The 18,465-nt window shown below is 41.3% G+C and overlaps 1 pseudogene across 1 annotated transcript; it reads right to left on the minus strand.

Moving 5' to 3' along the window:
- Window positions 1-1,187: 1,187 nt before the first annotated feature.
- Window positions 1,188-18,164, minus strand: LOC308241159 (neurofilament light polypeptide-like; annotated as a pseudogene). The gene is made up of 4 exons: window positions 18,097-18,164; window positions 9,745-10,821; window positions 4,529-4,592; window positions 1,188-1,323 (listed from the first exon to the last, which is right to left on the minus strand). The product of its transcript is annotated as a neurofilament light polypeptide-like (transcript).
- Between the last annotated feature and the right edge of the window lie 301 nt (window positions 18,165-18,465).

The raw sequence follows: 18,465 nt of genomic DNA on the forward strand, positions 1-18,465 counted from the left end.
TCCTCTTTTGATTGTAATATATAAAACAAGGTGAAAAACCACCATTCTCCGGAGCATTATCCCAATACATTGAGATTCTGCTTCCTGGCAATTGTTCACAGTTTGGCTCAAGTAAACTTACAAAAAAATTGTTTACAGGTTTGAATGTTTTTAAGTTAAAAGTTCATAGTAAGTAGGATTAGTATGGAAAGGTTTTATATTACACTAGAGGCCCAGTGCACAAATTCGTGCACCTTGAAAGGAACTGTGGGCCTTGAGACTGCTGTGGGCACAGGGGCAGGTCTCAGCCCATCCTCCATGCCCCCACCTGGCCCCTCCCACCATGGCACCCAGTCCCCTGTTTGCCGGCAGCCCGGCTCCCGCCACCACCGCTCGCACCACTGATGGCGCTGAGCAATTGGGACCGGTGCTGGGCGCTGGCAGTGGGTGTGAGTGGTGGCTGCTGCCCTGATCACCCTTCAGGAACAGGGGGAGGTGGAGAAGTCCTGAAGGGCAATTGGGGCCGGCAGCCACTGCTCGCACCTGCTGACAGCACTGAGTGATCGGGTTGGTGCTGGGTGCCGGCAGGGGTTGCGAGCAGCAGCTCTGGCACTGGCAGCAGGTGTGAGTGCTTGGCAGGACCACAGCACACGGGAGCAAAGAATTTTCAGTAACCACCAGAGGCTTGCCCTGATGATGACAGTGACCGGCACCCCACCTTGGTCTGCCGCCCTCGCTCACCTGCTCCGCCATCCTGCCACGGCCGACACCTGCCATGTTCCACGCGCAACCCCTGGTGGTCAGTGCACATCATAGTGACAGGTTATTTTGTTGTTCAGTTGTTCCACTGTTCGGTCTATTTGCATATTAGCCTTTTATTATGTAGGATTATGCTCATTCTTGCATCCCACCTAAACCTCGGCTGAAGCTGGGAAGTCACTACCCTTTACTGAATCCTACCACTTTTTCTTCTCCCCTAGTTGCATGTTTTGCTCCCAGTCCTGAAAGCTCCTCAACATGCACATATCTCCAAAGCAGAAAACATATTTTTCTTTCTTATTGCTCTTCTAGAAAGACTTCTATCTCTCCATTTTTGGCTAAGCAGGGGGAACGACTGGCAGATCCTAAAAATATACTTGATATTTATGTGTGTACTTTACTCCCAGGTATTCCTTCCATTGATAGCCCAACATTTGTCTTTCCTTCCTTTAAACAGGGTAAACATTTTCTCTTGGAGATCTGTAAGCACTGCAACTCAGAGTTTTACTGCAGCACAATCCTTTCTCATCCACTTTTAAACTGGAGAATGGGTGGCTTCTCAAGGAGCAAGCACAAGATTTACATCTTTAATTGGGGAAAGAAAGTTACTTAAAGCCAGTAGACACAGACTAGCCCTCTTTTCCATCTCTGAAGTAAGCAATAAACTCTCTCATCCTCTAAAAACTCATTAATCTCTGCATAAGGGGGTTGGTGGAACATCACAGGCAAATAACCAAATAAATCTATTAGTCAAGTTAGGGGCTCTTAGCCATTCTGAAGTCAAATCAATTATTGAAGCCCATTTTAATCTGGCTCTCAGCATCTTGTTGGAAATTGTTGATCACCTATCACTCACTATCTGGTAAACACTGATTGGGAATTGTTGGGGGTGGGGAATATAATTAAAAACAAAATCTGCCATTTCAGAAAACCTCTCCACAATAGAAGAGAGAGAAACCATTTTATTATTGAATAAGCATTAAATCAGAATATGATGTCCATCTGAGGCAAATTGAAGAGTTTATAAACACAGAAAAAAATCTCATTCTTTTAACCAGATATAATTCATTACACACATGTTGCCAAGGTAAACATTAGTCCTCAAGAAGATTTGACAGCACCATTTATCACACAGAATTCACCTTAAATTTACCAGGCAATTGGGCTGGCCATTTGTTTGCTAATTGCCTGTATCCAAATGAATTAAATAAGAATAAGAATAAGAATAAGAATAAGAATAAGAATAAGAATAAGAATAAGAATAAGAATAAGAATAAGAATAAGAATAAGAATAAGAATATAAATAATGTAAATATAAATATTTTGTAATCCTCACCTGAAGATATTTTTCCATTGATTACTTTTAGAGAGAGTTGAATGGACAGGGAGAGACAGAGAGAAACATCAATGTAAGATAAGCATTGATTGGTTGCCTCTGGCTCAGCCTGCAACTGAGAATAGAGCCTGCAACCGAGATATGTGCCCTCAACCAGAATCAAACCCAGGACCCTTCAGTCCACAGGGTGATGCTCTATCCACTGAGTCAAATGGGATAGGGCCTCAGAGGAAAGGGAGTGGGAGGAGAATGGGAAGATATTAACCAAAGATCTTATATGCATACTAGAGGGCCAGTGCACAAAATTCGTGCACGGGGGGGTGGAGGGGAGTCCCCTCAGCCCAGCCTGCACCCTCTCCAATCTGGGACCCTTCAGGATCAGGCCTAAACCAACAGTCGGACATCCCCCTCACAATCCTGGACCACTGGCTCCTAATCGCTCACCTGCCTGCCTGCCTGGTCACCCCTAACTGCCCCCCCCCCCCGCTGGCCTGGTCACCCCCCAACTGCCCCCTCCCTGCTGGCCTGGTCGCCCCCAACTACCTTCCCTGCTGACCTGATTTCCCCCAACTGCCCCCAGCCCCCCGCTGGCCTGGTCATCCCCAACTGCCCCCTCTGCCGGCCTCGTCGCCCCATGCAGCCTGATGTTCAGTTGTTTGGTTGTCCCTCACTAACCCCCCTGCCGGCCTGGTCTTAGGCAGCCATCTTGTGAGGGTGTGATTGTCAATTTGCATATTACCTATTTACTATATAGGATATGCATTACCTATAGACACAGACAATAGGGTAGTAAAGGCTTGGGGCAGGGTAGGAACCCAGTGGAAAGGGGCAATAGGGGGAGGGAAGGGAAACATCTGTAATACTCTCAACAATAAAGATCTAAAAACAAGACAAGACAAAGGAATAATAAAAGTTCTCAGTCATTTCCATGAAGTAAAGTATAATTTGGAGCAGATGACCTATGTTAAATTCTCATGGGGATGGGGAGATGGGGACACTATCTTCCTTGATAATTACATTTCCAAATGATGGCTCCCAGGTCCTTGAGAAAGCCATTCTCAATTGTTAGTCTGATAAGAGGCTTTTATTTAGCATTTTAAAAGGTTTTTACATTAGAGATATTGTGGGTTTGGTTCCAGGCCACCATAATAAAGAATATCACAATAAAGCAAGTTTGTGTTTTTTAAATTGAAGGCAGGACCCTCCACCAGCAAAAAGATTACAACACCTGTGAAATGCAATAAAGTGAAGTACAATTATGCCTGTATATAGAGTGCATCTCATTTGGGCAGAGGAGTCATAATTATTAGTATTCTACAATAAGGAGATGGCCAGCGGGAAGAGGCAGCAGGATGGAGGTGGGCAAAGTTGGGGGAAGGGGGGCATCTATAACAGTGTTAACAATAAAAATAAAGTTAAAAATTTTTTTTAAAAAAAGTAAATGCTCTAAGAAAAGGGAGATGGGGAATCTTCTTTCCTTCCTGCTCCAGGAAAAATTCCGTTTTGTTTGTTTTCTTATTTATATTTATAATTACATTTTACAGAGTCTGTCTTGAGAAGGTGCCCTAACATCATGTACGTGCAGCCTCCTGTGTCTGCCCTGGGACCTGCTCATTGTGGAATCACAAGATATGCATCTGTGTTTTGTTTGTTTTCAAATTATTGAATAAATTCATATATGTTGAGAATTCATACACCCTTCTAAACAGCAGTTACATTGAATATTATTTATTACTTACTAACTACATGTGTCTTCCCCTCAAAGTTCCCTAAAGCCTTGAAAACTCAGTTTAAGAGCTTTTGAGTCTCCTAACCTCATTTTTCTATTGTTCCCCAGTAAAGAAAATTTCACTAACATATTGATGTGCTATTTTGATACTCATATAAATCTTAGTCACTAATTTAAGGGCAGTATTTTAAAGAACAGCTAAGAAATTCCATGGGATATTAAAAAGAAGAAAATCAAGAACTGCAGTATTACTATGTGTAAGTGTAAAATTCTATAAAGCAGTTAGTCCACAATGAAGTTATTACTGCTGGGAACCATTGGGCTTTAAAATAGCCAATCAATCAGTCAGTCCATCAATGCATATGTACTTCTCTACAGATATACACAAATAGAAAACAAACAAATCAGGGAAAATATTAAAGATAATATACTCGTTCAGTATATTACAGTACATATTAAGCAGCAAAATCTACTAAGAATTTAGGTCATATGAGTAAGAAAATATGTCTTATTAAATAAAAATACATCAAACTCTGTCTCCAAGACACAAAGTTAATCTTCCTGTACATGTAGAATATTGATATAAAGTTGACTGGCTTAAGAAATAAAAAAGTAGGGCAAAAAATAAAAGTTAATAACAGAAGTATAAACAGAGAAAAAATATCATTTAAAGAAAAAATCCATCTAATGTCTGGATCAATGAGTTAAATCTGAATACTAATTACCCTGGCTGGGTAGCTGAGTTGGTTAGAGTGTCATCCCCATAGGCCAATGTTATAGGTTCAATATCTGCCAGTCAGGACACATACAAGAATCAACCAATGAAAACAAAATAGGAACAACAAAGTGATGTCTCTTTCTCTCTCCCCCTCTCCTCTCTTTCTCCCTTCTTTCCCTCTCTCTCAAATCAATAATTAATTTATTTTAATCTGAACACTAATTATAGAATTTTTAAAGATAAACAGTAATGAGAACAAAACATCAAAATGTACAGAATTTTTCCAAAACTGTACTCTGATAAAAATATGTAATATTTAATGATTTGTACTATTAAATAAGAAACTATGATAGTGCATTAAGATTCAAATTAAAAGTATAAGTCCTGATGTAACTTGCAATTTTAAGAATATAATAACAAAAACTGCCAAAGCCTAGAGACTTTCCCCATAACTATATTCAGAGACAAATTTGGTCTTTATTCATTTTTATTGTTAAACAAAAATAATAATAACCATAACTAAAATTGAACTTAGTTTTAATATTTATAATTAAACATATGTAACTGAAGTAGAATTGAGCAATATTAAAAGATGTATAGATATGTGGCAGGATAGTGAGAAATTAGGAAAATTCCTAGACAAGTGGAATGGGGAAACTGAGACAAGAAACTTAAACAGGGCCAAATAATTTGTGCAGTTTGCAGCCAGCTTGTGAATCACAAGACTTTATCCTCCCTGACCAAGGATGCTTGAGAGTAAATAGTTAATACCTTTCCTCCCTAACCAGAGACTACAGGAAAGGGAGGAGGGGGAAAGAGGAGGGGGGTATCTCACACACTGAACAAAGAAGTCAACAGTATTGGGACTTGCCAAGATATTCTCATAAATTCTGGAAAAAGCCACAACAAAGTAAGAGGGGGGCCTTGAAATCTAGTCTGTTGCCCAAAACATCCAGCAGAGGAATTTTGAAATCTGTAGACAGAAGCATATAAAACCTTGAACCCCACCAAGCAGTGTGCTTAGACTAGGTGGGTTGCCCATGTGCTCTACACCAAGTGTATTTTTTAACATTGTGTTTTCATTGATTTTTTTAGAGAGAGAGGAAGGGATACAAACATTGATAACAAAGAAACATTGATTGACTGCCTTCTGCACACCCCCTACTGAGTATGGAGCCGGCAACCTGGGCATGTGCCCTGACCAGGAATTGAACCAGCAACTTCTTGGTGCATGGAACAATACTCAACAAACAGAGCCACACTGGCCAGGCAATGCCAAGTGTATTTTTAATAAATTTGCTTGCCTCACTTCCTTAATACATTTACTTACTTTGCTACAATGCTGCTGTCTGTCAGTCATCTGAAATCTTTCTTATGATATTAACAAGAGCTGAGGAGGGGTAGCCTCCCCCTCTGACTTAGGGGGCTGTCAGCTAACAGATACAGATATATTTTTTTAAATAAAAAAACAATAAAGGTAGCATAAATGAATTTAAGATTTTTTTGATTTTATATACTGTATATGTTATTTATTTCAACAAGTCTAATCCAAAAAGCAAAGGCAAAAACAAAAATATACAGATTTAGAAGGAATAAATATTTTAACTATGAATATAAACAATTTAAAATGTAAAAAACATATGCAATATTCATTATTTTGGCAACTACAAAAATTATAATTTTAAGCATATATATATATATATCATATATACTTTTATGTTCCCACCTAAAAATGTAAAAAAATAAAACAAAAATAAATATGAAAAAAATAAAGACATTTAAAGGTAAGCATCTTTACATATACTGACTCTAGCACTGACTACTACATGAAGCAAAATTTCCAAATTTAGTCACCAGTCCATAGAATTTCCTAAACAAATAAGTAAAAAAACCCAAAATATATCATAATCCTTTCAGAAATTAAGTAGATATTATTGCTAAACTAATATTGCATAGTTTCAATGACAATTTTCAGGACCCATAATTGTGAAATAAGAAGTACATTGATAAAGAGGTGTCACCCAGAAATGAAGAGTCTTCTAGTGAATAGGACAATAGCCAACTAGATATTTGATCAGTGAATCATTACACTGCCAGGAAAATGATTCTTCCTGTTTCTGACTGGCATATGTGGCAAATGATATGAGTCATCATGAGTTTTTCCACTTTTGTAAACAGGGAATTTTATATTTACTCTATATTTACCACATATTCTATTGAGAATTTGGGGATTACATTTATCCATCAGCTTCTAAAAGAGATGTGTTAAAACATCTCTCTGGTCGTGCAGTTCAACCGTAGATTAATGCCTATTATGAAAGAGAGGCCAAGGTTAAAAGATAGAAAAAAATAGCCCAAAAGATATCTCTGACATCAAGAAACAGGTGCAGAGGGAATGAGACAAATAGTTGAAAGTTGTTAGAATAAGATCATAAATTTAATATTTTATTCTTTTGAATTTTAGATGATAGCATTGTCCTTAATACAACCATTACTGAAGCAGAGTGGATGTAAGCATAGGATGTGAAGCAATCTAGAAGTTCTGATGACAGACTGAAGTGTTCCAGGGCCTGTTTCTCAGAAACAATGTAAGATATTGGAAATGATAACCAAAATACTTAAAGTGAAAAAATAGAAACTCAGTACATAGGTATAGAGAAAGATCCCATTAGCAAGTAAAGAAATAGAATTGTTTGCCCCATTTAAAGCAGAAATGAATAGAGGGGTAGAAAATATAATATAAAACTGGAGAAATAAAAAAATGCTAAGATCTAATATCTAATTAATGGAGGTTCAGAAAGAAATAGAAAAGATAAGGCAATATTTGATAAATTGATATTAAAGGATTCCCAGAATGAAAGCTTGCTACATGTCTTCATAGTGAATATTTAAAAAGCACAGTCTAGTATAAGAAACAGAAGTAAATGATAAAAGTAGCTTTTTCTGGATATATGGGAGTAAAACTTTATGAAATAAAAAATATGGCTTACAGAAGTTATCAAAGAAATTGCTAAAATACTTGGAGTTAATTAGCATAAGATTGATATGATTTCTTTTCAACAACATTGTAGGCAATCAAACAATGGCATAAAAGTTGGGAGGAAAAAACTTTGAAAACACAAGTATATTTCCATCTAGAATATTATCTATAATAATCTATAATAATAAAAGCGTAATATGCTTATTAGACTGGGCAGCCTTCCAGACGACCTTCTGGATGAAGCCAGGGCTTCGAGGGAAGCCGGGGTCCCAGGTGCCTGCTGGGAGCTGGAGGGAAGCCCAGGTGCCGGGTGCCAGAGGAAAGCCAGTGCTGGTGGCCGGGGGAAGGAAGGCCTACTCTTGCGTGAATTTCATGCATCGGGCCTCTAGTTTGAGTATAAGTAATTATTCTCAGAGAGCTTGTCACCTAGAGACCCTTTCTTAAATTACTGTTAAATGATGCTATCCAAGAAAAAAAATACAAAGAAAATGAACCCAGGAGGAAAATTAACACATATGAAGAGCAAATAAATTACTAAAATTTGTTCACTAATTATCCAATAGTAATAGTATTTGTCCATAAAAGTTCAGAACTAAAATGCCAGACATTAAAAAAATTGGATTCATATTGGGAAAGGAAAGAGATAAAAGTAAGAGGTGGAAGGGAGCAAAGAGAAGAGAACTAATATTTAAAATAAGCACAAATGGAAAAATATGGTAAGAGATAGTCTATAGTTAAAATGTTTTTTTTAGAATTTGGAAATAAAATAATAGAAAAAATATATGAGGTAAATATTAACCAATAAAAGAGAGAAGAAGAAGAAGAAGAAGAAGAAGAAGAAGAAGAAGAAGAAGAAGAAGAAGAGGAAGAAGAAGAAGAAGAGAAGCAGCTGAGGTATCATAAAGGGAACCTTGACTAGTTTCATAATTAACATACTTATCCCATAAGCTAATATTAAGCACACCAAAAATTAGAAATGATATAGTAAAATGATCTTTGGTTTGTAATTCTATAAAACACATACCCAGGAATAGAAAATAAAATGTTTTATTACATAATAAAATATTGAGAAATATAGGCCATATATTAAAAAACTAGTGACCCGGTGCACGAAATTCGTGCACGGGGGGGGGGGGGAGGGGGAGGAGTGGGGAGAGTGTGTCTCAGCCTGGCCTGCATCCTCTCCAATCTGAGACCCCTGTGGGATCAGGCCTAAACTGGCAGTCAGACAACCCACTCGCAATCCGGGACTGCTGGCTCCTAACTGCTCACCTGCCTGCCTGCTTGATCACCCCTAACCACTCTGCCTGCTGGCCTGATTGCCCCCAACTGCACCTCCCTGCCTGGCTGCTCGTCCCCAACTGCCCCCCCACCAGCCTGATCACCCCCAACTACCCTCCCCTCCTGGCCTGATGACCCCCAACTGCCTTCCCCTCCTGGCCTGATCACACCTAACCACCTCTGCCTCAGCCCCACCACCATGGCTTTGTCCAGAAGGATGTCTGGAAGGTCTCATGGTCTAATTAGCATATTACTCTTTTATTAATATAGATAGGATATGACATACCACCATAACTATAACATATCTACCAGTATTACTCTATGAGAATACATACTTCATGCGATAGGAAGGCATCTAATACATTACATAGTATATGTTGTAAGTAGTAGGAAATACTGTATTCATAGCAATAATATACACCCTGTGACTTCCCTTCCTGATTTGGGAATGGTTCCCCAGTTCTTTGAACGTTTCCGGCACCTAATGTTTTTTTGTGGTTTTTTTTTGTCATTCAGTGTAACTTTATGTACTGTTTATTGCACATGATTTGAGGTCTTTAATTTCTAACCACCAAAGATTCAAAGGACTATTTTTTCCATGAAGTTTAACATTAACATCAGTGAATTCATGTGTTTTTATTATAAACATCTGAATTATTCACATTGTCATAGATCCTGAACTCATAAGCATGGACTGTGCACAGACTGGCAGCAAGCCACGAAGCCACTCTGCAAGCAAACAGATACTCTGCATAAGGAGAAAAGTCATAGCACAACATTTAATGTCCAACCTGAGTCACCTCAGAATGTTACATATATTGACTTCTTAATTCATATAGTATCATGAACTCAACTGCTTGGTTGGTGATGGGGTTGACCTGGTTTCAGGAAGATTATTCCTGAAATAATTAAGGAAAGGGGGCCTCAATCTTTCTTCTTGGTTGCTTGCTCCTCCCCAGCACCTTCATCTTTCTTCTCATCCTCAGCTTCTTGGGCATCTTCTTCTTCACCTTTACTGCCTTCTTCTTCCTCCTTTGCATCCTCAAATTCTTCCTTGGCACCTTCTTCCTCTTCCTCTCCTTCCTCTTCCTCAGCCACTTCCTTCTCCTTCTCCTCCTCTTCAGCTTCTCCTTCAGAGGGGGGTTCATCCTTAGCTTCCTCGGCTTTTGCAGCCTCAATGGTCTCCTTTACCTCGATCTGCTCCTCCTGGACGTGGCTGGTGTATTAAGAAGGGAAGGAGCGAGTGGACATCAAGTAGGAGCTGGTCTGTAAACCACTGTAGGAGATCGACCAAAGACCTGGGAACTCTGGGAGTAGCCGCTGGCTGTGCTTCCCACGCTGGTGAAACTGAGCTGGGTCTCCTCACCTTCCAAGAGTTTCCTGCAAGCTGCAATGTCAATGTCCAAAGCCATCTTCACATTGAGGAGGTCCTGGTATTTTTTTAAATATTGTGCCATTTCACTCTTTGTAGTTCTCAACTCATTTTCTAATTTGTTGATTGTGTCCTGCATAGCACTAACATGGGAGTTCTGCTTATCCTCCAGCTCTCACAGCTGCTTTCCCAGAGCTTAGTTCATGCCCCGGCATGCTTTGATCTCCAGGGTCTTGGCCTTGAGCAGGCGGTGGGTTTCAGACACCTCCTCCTTGGCGGCGCGCACCCTGTAGGTGTTCTTGGCAGTGCTCTAAGTCAGCATGGTGAAGCAGCTCTTGTACCATTCTTCTGCATTCCTTATGTTCTTGGCAGCCATCTTCTCATACTGGGCGCAGATGTCCTTGAGCGCAGCAGAGAGGTCGGACTTGGAGAGCATGTCCATCTCCACAGAGATCTGAGCATACTGGATCTGTGCCTGCAGCTCAGTGATCTCCTCTTCATGCACCTTCTTCAGAAAGGCAATTTAGTTCATCAGGCTGTAGATGCGCTTTTCAACTCAGCGCCAGCGAGAGCCGCCTCATCTGCACCTTTGCACGCCTCCATCAGCCAGCCCTCTGCATCCTCATGGTTCAGCACCTCTTCCTGGTAGCATGCCTGCAGGTTGCTCCTAGTCCCTTCTAAGCCCTGGTGCCTGTTAACTGCCCACTACCCTCTCCTCGCCAGGGACGAAGCGCAGTGGGCCGGGGCACAGGCATCCCATTTTCAATAAAATGTTCAACCCCGGCCTGCTCCACTGGTGTCCACAGGCAGCCCGGGGGCAGACAGTGATCCCGGAGACCCTGGCCACCCCCACCTACCCAGGTCCCCGATGGCTGCCTTGAACCCTTGGCAGCATCAGGCGCAGCACCCCTGGCCTGCCTGGTCCCCAATGGTGGCCTGGACACCACGAGCAGAGTCAGGCGCAGCACCCCCCTGCCCTGTTACCTATCGTGGCCTAGACCCAGCAGGCGGCATCAGGCACTGCCCGCCTGGCCTGCCTGACCCTGATGGCTGCCTTGACTCCACGGGCAACATCACGCACTGCCCGCCCCCCCCCCCCCCGCCCGGTTACCTATCCCGGCCTCAACCCAGCCAGTGGAGTCAGGCGCTGCCCACCTAGCCTGCCTGGTCCCTGATGGCAGCCTAGACACTGCAGCGGCATCAGGCGCAGCCCGCCAGTCTGCCCAACCCCAATGGCTGCCTGACCCCGATGGCTGCCTGGACCCCGCAGGTGGTGTGAGGCACTGCCCGCCTTCCTGCCCGGTCCCCCATGGTGGACTGGACCCCGCAGGTGGTGTGAGGCGCTGCCCGCCTGGCCTGCCTGGTCCCTGATGGCAGCCTGGACCCCACAGGAGGTGTCAGGTGCAGTCTGCCCCTCCTGCATATGCAAATTTACCCTCCATCTTTGTTGGTTTAATTTGCATATCACTCCTGATTGGCTGTGGGCATAGCGGAGGTATGGTCAATTAGCATTTTCTCTTTTATTAGTGTAGATAGTGGCTTTCTCCAGAAATTCTAAGAATTTTCATTTTACAGGATAAATTCTTAGTTTACAATGCAATGCAATTAAAAATCAATACTATAAAGTTAGTTTTAAAAATTCTGTAGGAAGAAAAAAATACCCACCCATATTTCACAGAGTCACCCCTGAGTAATGTAGGGATACAGAGAAAATATATGGAAGTTTTGGAAAAGAACTTCAGTGAAAGCACTACAAAACAAAATCTGTTGGGAGAAACTAAAATGTACTTACAGAAAAAATTAAAGAGCTCAAGAAATTAAAGGAGTTAGTTATATTAACTTTATAAGGTAGAGAAAAATACCAAAGGTAAAGAAACCATTTTGTATTTGAAAATATAACAAAAGATTAGTATTGAGAGAACAAGTGAACATGAATATATATATTCACACAATAGAAAATTGTAAGTATAGAAAATATGGGCAGAGGCTTGAGGAGTGAAACATTTCTTGGGTGAAACATGAAGATGCTGCTTAGTTCACTAGTACTCAAGGAGATGCAAATGGAAACAAGGAGGAAACAATTTTTACACCCTAGATTGGCAAATTTTAAAAAGTGTGATTACACCAAAGTTTGAGGTTATGGGAAAAAGAGAAACTCATATATAATGACTTAGAGGCCCGGTGCACGACATTTGTGCATGGTGGTGGTGGGGGGGTGTCCCTCAGTGCAGCCTGCACACTCTCCAATCTGGGACCCCTCAAGGGATGTCTGACTGCCTGTTTAGGCCCGATTCCAGTGGGATCGGGCCTAAACAGGAAGTCAGACATCCCTCTCACAATCCAGGACTGCTGGCTCCCAACTGCTTGCCTGCCTGCCTTCCTGATTGCCCCTAACCGCTTCTGCCTGCCAGCCTGATAACCCCAACCACTCTCCTGCCATCCTGATTGACGCCTAACTGCTCACCTGATGGCCTGATTGCCCTCCCCCACCAGCCTGGTTGCCACCAACTGCCCTCCCCTGCAGGCCTGGTCACCCCTAACTGCCCTCCCCTGCTGGCCTGGTCACCCCCATCTTCCCTCCCATGCAGGCCTGGTCACCCCCAACTTCCCTCCCCTGCCATCCCGGTCCCCACAAACTGCCCTCCCCTGCTGGCCTGATTGCCCACAACTGCCTTCCCCTGCTGGCCATCTTGTTGCGGCCATCTTGTGTCCACATGGGGGCAGTCATCTTTGACTATATGGTGGTGGCCATCTTGTGTGTTGGAGTGATGGTCAATTTTCATGTTACCTCTTTAATAGATAGGATAGTAAAGCTGTAATACAGTAATATTAAAATACAATTTAATGTTATAAGCAAAGTGCAAATATGTTTACCTGTAGAGCCTAGCAATATATACATATTCCCTAAAAATTTGTACATATATACAAGGAGATATTTGTGAAGATGTTCATTGTGGCACCCTAGGAAACAGCTTACTATGCTTCAATTAAGTCAATTAATAGATAAAATGTGGCATTATCATGAGTTGGAATACTATATAATTAAAGAAATAGATTACAAAATATATTGATTTTTTTCAGTATGAATTATATCAAATTTTAAAAAGTTGAATAAAAAAGCAAGTAAGTTGAAATAGAATATGCACATTAAATATACTACTATATAATTTTCTTAATTAATTTTATTTTTTGTTGATTTTTAGAGAGAAAGGGAAAGAGAGAAAGAAAAAGAGAGAGAAAACATCAATCCACTGTTCCACCTATTTATACATTTATTGGCTGCTTCTTGTATGAGCCCTGAATGGAGATCAAACCCACAACCTTGGTGTGTCAGGACAACTCTCCAACTAACTGAGCTACCCAGCCAAGGCAGTATGTATAATTTTTAAGAGCCCATATGACACATTAAATTTTATTCACTTATATGTACATCTGTAAATAAAGGTAAAGATGGAGGATTGGCAGGTTAAGCATTTAATTTGCCATAATATATTTCTATGATGAGAAGAAAAGGTATTATAACAGTGGGACATTGTAACCTACCTATCCCAGCAGTCTTTTGCCATTGTTTCTGTAAATGCTGACTCTGACTAATATGTAGCTTGTAGATAAACATCGTGTTTGTAAAAGAATCCTAGGAATTAACTAATAGAAGATACAGACTCCAACCTTCAGTCATCCCAGCTCTAGAAGAATTGCTGACCTTCAACCATAAAACCAGAATGACGAAAACCAGGAGGACACACACCAGACAATCAATTAACCAGTTTTGAGGTCCTTATTGGAATGGACTGTGCTGGTCCACCTTCTCCCCTTGATCTCTTTATTCTGCTTTCTCTCTCCCTCTTTGTAAAATCCTCTGCCTGCACTGACATATTAAGGTGGTCTTTGAGGCATGAGCCTGCCAGCTTCCCAGACTGCTGACACCTGAATATATCACCTTCCTTTTTAACTGCACCTGTCTCATATGTTTGACTTTTGTGATGACAGGCAACTGAACCTGAGTTTCAATTACAGTTTTAAAATGGAAGATTTTAAAAATTGGGAGGAAAAATGAGGTCTCAACTAAGGGGAATGATAAGGTGAATCAACCTCAATCTGTGCACCTAAGATCAATCATGAAATGATTTTTCAAATGATGAAAATATGCAATATGAGCATATCATATAATTAAAGGTCCTGGGTTTTGTTTTCTATCAATCTATGAAGTAATATATATATATATATATATATATATATATATATATATATATATATATATATATATATGACCCTAATATGCAAATAGACTGAACAGCAGAACAACCGAACAACTGGTCGTTATGATGTGTGCTGACCACCAGGGGTCGCACACAGAACATGGTGGGCATCGGCAGCAGGCGGCAGAGTGCAGAACATGGCAAGCATCGGCAGTGGTGGGATGGTGGAGCAAGTGAGTGGTGTCACCAGACCAAGACGGGTGCCAGTTGCTGTCATTGGGGCGAGCCTCTGGTGGTTACTGAAAATTCTTTGCTCCTGTGCACTGTGGTCCCACTGGGCGCTCGTACCCGCTGCCAGCTCCAGAGCTGCTGCTCGCACCCACTGCCGGTGCCCAGTGCTGGTCCAATCGCTTGGCAGCTGCTGGTCCCGATCATCCCTCAGGAGCAGGGGGAGGTGGAAAAGCCCTGAGGGATGATCGGCAGCCGCCTCTTGCATTCACTGCTGGTGATGGCCCCGCTCAGACCTGCTGTTGGTGCCGGAGCTGCCACTCGCACCCACTGCCAGTGCCAGCCCCACTCTCACTGGCAGCTGGCACTGGAGCTGCCGCTCACACCTGCTGCTAGCGCCCGGTGCTGGCTCCAATTGTTCCGCCATCAGCAGTGCGAGTGAGGCCGGTGCCTTGGTGGTGGCTGCAGCAGCGGGAGCAGGGCTGCTGGCAGACAGGGGACTGGGGGCCGTGGTGGGAGGGGCCAGGTGGGGGCACAGAGGATGGGCTGAGACCCGCTCCTGTGCCCCCTGCAGCCTCGCATCCCACAGTCCTCTCAAGGTGCACAAATTTGTGCACTGGGCCCCTAGTTGTGAATATAACATTAACTAGTGTGTGTGTGTGTGTGTGTGTGTGTGTGTGAAACTTTCTGCAATCTTTCCAGCCCATATCAAACAAATATAACCAAATTGGTGTGTTGGTATGTTTATAAAGCATGCCAGCTGGTTTGTTCAAGGCCAAGTTGGTAATTGTGCATAAGAGACTACTGCCCTTAGACATCAAAATGTAGAAATATACCCTGGTTGGTGTTGCTCAGTGGTTAGAGCACCAGCCTGAGAACTGAAGGGTCCCAGGTTTAATTTCTGGTCAGGGGCATGTACCTGGATTGCAGGTTTGATCCCCAACTCCAGTTGGGGCATGTGTAGGATGCAGCCAATCAATGCATTTCTCTCACATCAATGTTTCTCTCTCTCTCTTTCTCTCCTTCCTCCCTCCCTTCCACTCTTTCTAAAACAATGGAAAAAGTATCCTCAAGTGAAGATTTACCCAAAAAATGTAGAAATTTCACTTTTTTAGATAACTAATTCCCAACAACACATTGGAAATTTAAGTGGACACAATAAAATTCAAAAAGCAAAACATCATTCAAATAAATAGAATCGAATGGTTTAATGCAGTGTAGTAATATTTCTAAGTGAATGACTGGGACAGTTTTCAAGACAAACTTTCCTTGAGGGACTTCATTGTGTACTGCAGTGCAGAGGATTTGATTAAATATTTATGATAATGTGCTTTATTAATTATATGCAGACAGGTGCTGAGAATAAGTAATTAAAACATAAAACAACTTTCAATATTCTTATAGGTTAAGGCTTAACTAATATATTTATAATATTGAGATAAATATATTATAATTATCATGTGTGCTCCAAATGATTGATAAATAAATGGTCCCATTTCCATAAGCTTCCCTAGTCTCTTTCTCTCTGTTTTTTTTTTTTTTTTTAATACTAACCCCAGGATATATTTTTATTAATTTTAGAGAAAGAAGAATGGAGAGAGAAAGAGAAACATTGATTGGCAGCCTATTGTATACACCGCGACTGGGGGTAGAACCTATAATCCAGGTATATGCCCTGACGGAATTAAACCCACAACCTTTTTGATGTACAGAATAATTCTTCAACCAACAGAGCCACCTAACCTGGACTCTCTGCTATTTTCTGTGCCTGTGGCTAGAGACACTGTGGTCACTTAATCTCTTCTCCCTGGCCTTAGATGTTGCTTCTGTTGTTGTCTTATAAGAAAACCCTTCCAGTTATTCTTGACTTCACATACCTGCTCAATGCAGGTATGTCAAAATCTCATTTCTGATTAAATAATTACAATAATTTTCCTATTGAAGTGAAATGTATTTAAAATTCATTTAATAGGATAGAAATAGGTTCTTATCATTTCTTATTAGGTCTTTATAATCTCTTATTTAACTCGCATTATTTTTTTTTGACTCTATATAGTCCTCATGCTATTTTTTTTTTAAATTCAAATTCTTCCAGAGATTTGGTCAAAGAAAATGGAGGTGGCATCACACAGGACATCCCAAGTCATACATTCTCATCAGCAGTTTCATGTGCTTCTAAATCCACTTGACGGACTCTGGCTCTTCCTCCCCTGAATGAGTCTCTTTCACTTCAGGTAAACTGCTTTGGAACTTAAAGATTGTGTTGCCCTGCTCCCCCTAGTCCACCTGCTCCTGTGTAATTCTGATTAGCAGGTATCAGTTGAAACTGGCATAACTGATGCACGTGGCCTAAAATATATTAATCACATTGTTGTTGGCAGCTGGAATGGCACCATGTGTTAGCCTGGAGGGGTCAGAAGGGGCCCAGGTTCAGCAACCTTGGTACTTAAGTTCTTGTGGGGGAGCATGGGACCTGGTTGGAAAGTTTGTAAGGAGGAAATTCCGAAAGAATTTCCTAGGGGAGTTGGCTGAAGGCATCAGCCCCTAATTGTTCCTTGACCTTTCCAAACAAGTCTGTGTAAGTGTGTACACCCTCAGGTGTTTACTGGAATCTTTATGCTTAAAGGACACTGCAGATGCCTGTGTCCTCCCAAGAATCCTTACCCTGCTGGTTGTATCTAAAAATTAAAATTTATCTCAAACTGCTGTTTCAATAAAAGCCTGAAGAGACAGGCAAATGAGGCTGTCTGGTTCCTATATCCAGGCAGTCCCTTAGCCCTCTCTTTCACAGCCATCGTGTGTCAGAGTAATCATTCATCCATCACTCAGGGTCTGCTGGAGCCCTGGACAGTTCTGGCTAGGAAAGAATTCAGAGCCAAGACTCAAACTATAAGAGAACATTTATTTATAAAATCACAGAGGTAAAAGAAGTAATTCATAGAAAAAATGGGCTTAGGGAACAAGTTTACAGGTAAAGGAAAGTCCTTGGAGCTTAGAAGTGAGGAAGGTCAAAGTAACTCACCTTTAAGAAGGTAGAAAAGGGGAGTGAATAATAGAAAAAAAAGGGAAGTTGAAGGCATGTTCCATGGATATTTTAGGGGAGATCCAAGGAGAAGATCTCAATGTTATATTTAGTAGCTTTCCAGTTATGTCCTTTCAGGATCTAGTTCTTCATGAATTGATTTGTCAGCACCAGGGCAGGGGGTCAATATCCAATGCAGCTGGTTCTGAGGTCAGTCGTGGAGGTAACTTGTCTGGTTTTGCTGCTTTTCTGGGCTTGGAGCTGAAATACAACTGAGGCCTAGATGTTTATCTCTAGGGAGTAAAGGTCTGGGGGTCCAAACCATATAATTGGCAATATGCTGGGGACGAAAGGTCACCCTGGAGGCAAGATCCCACCCTACGATTGTCCTTTGGTAGGCACCAGGGCTTTTCACCCTGGTGACTTTCTGACCTTCTGTGGCCCATCATCCTTGCTTTGCTCATTTCTATCTAACTGCCTACCACATCATTACATTGCCACCAAATCCTTAAATTCCTGAAGTAACACATAATCAATAAACACTTCCTTTAACTTCACCATGCTATTAAATTTTAACCTTTATGTGTAATTGAAGAAAAGTGTAACTTATAATGTGGCAGGAGAAACATCATGTTCTATTGATAAAAACAAATTTCAAAAAGTATAAACTCACTACAGAGTATTTAAAGCATTACAGTATGGAGTTTCTACACACATCTTTCCTTCATTCATTTCCCTAACACATACTGTAAAATACAGGCAAACCAAACTAACTATAGCTAATTGAATATGTTAGCTTATTTTTTTCAATATGGTTTGCAACTGCTATTTCTTATTCCAGTAATGCAAAGAAATACTTGTT

This window comes from Plecotus auritus, assembly GCF_963455305.1.
Source record: "Plecotus auritus genome assembly, chromosome: 1".
Lineage (NCBI taxonomy): Eukaryota > Metazoa > Chordata > Mammalia > Chiroptera > Vespertilionidae > Plecotus > Plecotus auritus.